At 40.3% G+C, this 4,248-nt stretch overlaps 1 pseudogene; it reads right to left on the bottom strand.

The window, feature by feature from the left end:
• LOC102834230 overlaps positions 1 to 4,248 on the bottom strand; it is a 45,980-nt pseudogene that overhangs the window by 40,645 nt on the left and 1,087 nt on the right.

Raw genomic sequence — 4,248 nt, 5'->3', positions numbered from 1 at the left:
CCCTCTGGATCTAGGCTCCCTTTTGAAAGCTTGTAAGTCAGTCACTTCTTTCCTTTGTAGCCCACCCCCATTTTGGGTAGCCAATGTCCAAGTTGCCCATCCCTGTCTACTCTGTGTATGGAGGGGGTGGAAATGATCTTCGTTGTAAAAATTTGTTCCCTCTTTTGAGCTACTGCATCCTCAGCATACAAATTGAAAGGCAAACACCTTTCCTAATTTTAAACCATTCAGTGTTTCCTTGTTCTGTTTAAACAACTGCCTCTTGGTTTATGTACAGGTCTTCATGAGCACAATTAAGTGTTCCGGAATACTCATACTCCGATAGCTTGTCATGATCCATACAGTTGAAAGCCTTTCCATAGTCAATAAAGCACAGAAATATATGTTTCTGGTATTCTGTGCTTTCAGCCAAGATCCATCCAATATCAGCAATGATATCCCTTGTTCTACACCCTCTTCAGAATCCATCCTGAAACTCAGGAAGTTCTCTGTCAATTTATGGTTGCAACTGTTTTTGCAAAATCTTTAGCAAAATTTTACTTGCATTCAATATTGATGCTATTGTCCAATCATTTCCACATTCCATTGGGTCACCTCTCTTTGCAATGGGCACAAATATGAATCTTTTGCAATCATTTGGCCAGGTAGCTTTGTTACAAATTTCTTGGCATAGGTGAGTGAGCATCTCTAGTGTTGCATCAGCTTGTTGAAAGATTTCAATTTGTATTCCATTAGTTCCTGGTGTCTTGTTATTTTCCAATGCCTTCAATGCACCTTGGACTTTGTCCTTCAGGATCATAGGCTTTTGATCATATGCTACCTCTGGAAATGGTTAAACATAGACCATTTCTTTTTAATACAGTGACACTGTGTTCCTTCCATCTTCTTTTGATGCTTTCTCCATCATTTAATATTTTGCCCATAGAATCCTTCAACATTGTAAGTTGAGGCTTGAATTTTGTCCTTCAGCTCCCTCAGCTTGAGAAATATTGAGTGTGTTCTTCTCTTTTGGTTTTCTAACTCCAAGCCTTTGCACATTTTGTTATAATATGTGACTTTGTCTTCCAAAGCTAACCTCTGAAAATTTCAGCTCTTTTACCTCCTCATTTCTTCCATTTATATAGCATCTCTATACTGGAGAACAAGTTTTGGGGTCTTTTCTGACATCCATTTTGGTCTTTTCCTTCTTTCTTGTCTTCTTAATGACCATTTGCTTTCTTCCTGTATGATGTTTTTGATGTCATCCCACAACTCTCTGGTTTTTGGTTTTCAGTGTCTAATGTATCAAATCTGTTCTTCAGATGATGTCTAAATTCAGGTAGCATATGTTCAAGGTCCTGTTTTGGCTCTCATGGACTTGTTTTAATTTTCTTCAGCTTCATCCTGAACTTGCATACAAGCAATTGATGGTTTTGTTCTGCAGTCTGCCCCTGGCCTTGTTTTGGCCTTGTATGGAGCTCTTCTACTGTCTATTTCCACATATATAGTCAATTTGATTTCTATGTATTCCATCTGGTGAGGCCCATCTGTCTAGTTGTCTTTTATTTTGTTTAAAAATGTATTTGCATGAAGAAGTCATTGGTTTTGTAAAACGTGATCTCCAGCATCATTTCTATCACCAAGGCCATATTTTCTAACCATTGATCTTTCCGTTTTGTTTCCAATGTTTGCATTCCAATTGTCAGTAATTATCCATATATCTAGAGTGCATGTTTGATCAATTTCAGACTGAAGAAGTTGGTAGAAATCTTCAATTACATCATCACTGGCTTCAGTGGTTGGTGTGTAAATTTGAATAATAATGCCATTAACTGGTCTTCCTTGCAGGTGTATGAAATAGGAAACAAGACAAGGATAGCTGATTTCATCACTTCTATTCAATACTAGAAGTCATAGCCAGAGCAATAGGTCAAGAAAAATAAATGGTATACCTAGTAGAAAAGAAGTAAAATTCTTCCTATTCTATATATATAGAAATGATCTCTATATAAACAATCCCCAAGAAGTCATGAGACCTTATTAAAAATAATAGAGGATTTTAGCAAAGTTTCAGGGAACAAGGTCAATAAATAAAACATCAGTTGGGTTTCTATACATCAACAATGAGAAACCTGAAAATGAAATTAGGAAAGTATTCAGTTTGCAAAGGGGTCCTTGTATAGCACTGGATAAGCACTGGACTGCTCGCTACAAGGTCTGTAGTTCAAACTCACCATCCACTCCTCAGACACCCTATACAGGGTTATTATGAGACAACCTACTCGTTCAGTTTAAATAACATTAAGAGAATAAATTTAACCAGGAACATGAATAACTTATATCAGGGTAAGCCAAAAACTATTGCTGCAAGATATTGTTGTTGTTAAGTGCCATCCGGTTGGTGCCAACTCATAGTGACCCTGCATTTCAAAGGAGCAGCTGTTGGGTTTGATCCTCCAACCTTGTGGGTAGCAATCCAGTGCATATCTTTTAGCACCACACCAGGACTACAAGGTCTTAGACTTTTTTATTAAACAAAAATAATAAAATGTGAAGCTATATATTTTTGACATGCTTTGCACCTAAGTCTATAAACTTTTTTTAAATTTTATTGTGAATTATGTGATAGTTTACATGGAAGAACATTAGCTTTACATTCATCCTATCATATTATGTTTCATTGCCATGATTACAATCCCCTCCATGCATCATCAACCAACCAAAGGGTATACCCTGCAAGCCTGTCCCTCAGTCATAGGCACTCAGCCCCTCTCCCTCTTTGGGTCTAGAGTCCCCAGTCACTCCATCTCTCCACATAATTGTCTCTGCCTCCATCTCTGGCATCAGTTTCTCTGGGCAGGGTCCTGCATTCCATTTTTTTCCCTTGATGGTCTCAGGGATCTCTGCTCCTGGACTGCAAAGTCAACCACTCCCCTCCTTTTGCTACAAAACGCCTACCTTTACATTCCCAACCCTCACAGTCAGTCCTGATAGCAATTATTCACTATTGTACCACAAGTGTCTTATCCTCATCTCCTTTCATCAGCCCTGCCCAGACAGATTGGATACTACTCAGTGGAGATTCTAGCTCCCTCTGTGCCCTCTGGATCTAGCCTCCTTCTTAAAAGCTTGTAAGCCAGTCACTTCTTGCCTTTGTAGCTCCCCCCCCGCCCCATTTTGGGTAGCCAATGTCCAAGTTGCCCATCCCTGTCTACCCTGTGTATGGAAGGGGTGGGAATGCTCCTTGCAGTAAAGATTTGTTCCCTCTTTTGAGCTACTGCATCCATAGGTGTAGGTCAAGGTCATCAAATTGTATCAGATTACTCTTTTCCCCCTCTTCTTTCTTCTTCTAGTTGAGCTCTGATCATCCAGGCATTGAAGCCAGGTCAAGTGGATATTATCTGCAAGTGTGGGTGTTCTTGTGCATATGCCCTCTCTTCTTATCAGCTGGATGCTTCATTCTCCACTCTAGTCCTCTGTGGCTATGTCACTGACTCTAGGCCCAGGAGTCCCCAGGGCTTGCCATAATGCTGGCCAACGAGGTCTCCCCCTGGGTGCATAGAAGTCTATTGAATGTTGTAGGACTTAGCTCATAGCTTCATTACTGATTTTCCCTCACTTCCCCTCATAGGTGACTAATGTGGTCACCAGTCAGACTGCATATCAGCTCGTGTATTCCCCTTGAGTCTTGGAAGGGAGTTTGCTCTGAGGGGACCCGACCACTTGCCTTGATGTCTCCTGGAAGAGCAATTTGCTTGTTCTTGTAGTAGTCAGTCGGACTTCCATTATTATTTCTTATTTTTCCTGCTGGTCTTCTTTCAAGAAGTATTTTCTGTTCTTCTAATCACCCCAGTCTGGTCTGCTTGTCCTTTCAAGTGGATATTTCCCACCTCAGAAGATTCTGGATGGGGTTCTGGATTCCACCTGTGGTCTTATGCAATGCAGGAAGCCTCCTTCACTGGGTATGTTGTAGCCCCATTTTAGGTATTCCAATCAGTTATAGGCAGAAGATGGACTTACAAACTTTCTATGGTGATATTTCTGGCTATTTCTTTTTCTTCCCCTCTAGTGTCTATTTTAAATGGTATGCAAGGGAAACCAACATAAAAAAAGACAGCCAAGCATCTTAACAGTATTTCCCCCCTTTTGCCCATTCAAACCATGCCTCAATCCCTGTTAACCAGAGCTCTGCTGTTCCGAGGTTGTGCATACATCATTATTTACCTCCGTCCCACTTTGTTTTTTTTTGTTTTTAAGTGCCGTTGAGTC

The sequence above is a fragment of the Chrysochloris asiatica genome, unplaced genomic scaffold (assembly GCF_000296735.1).
Source record: "Chrysochloris asiatica unplaced genomic scaffold, ChrAsi1.0 scaffold00160, whole genome shotgun sequence".
Lineage (NCBI taxonomy): Eukaryota > Metazoa > Chordata > Mammalia > Afrosoricida > Chrysochloridae > Chrysochloris > Chrysochloris asiatica.
Note: the sequence above shows the minus strand (reverse complement) of the source record. Positions and strands in the feature narration are given on the sequence as shown.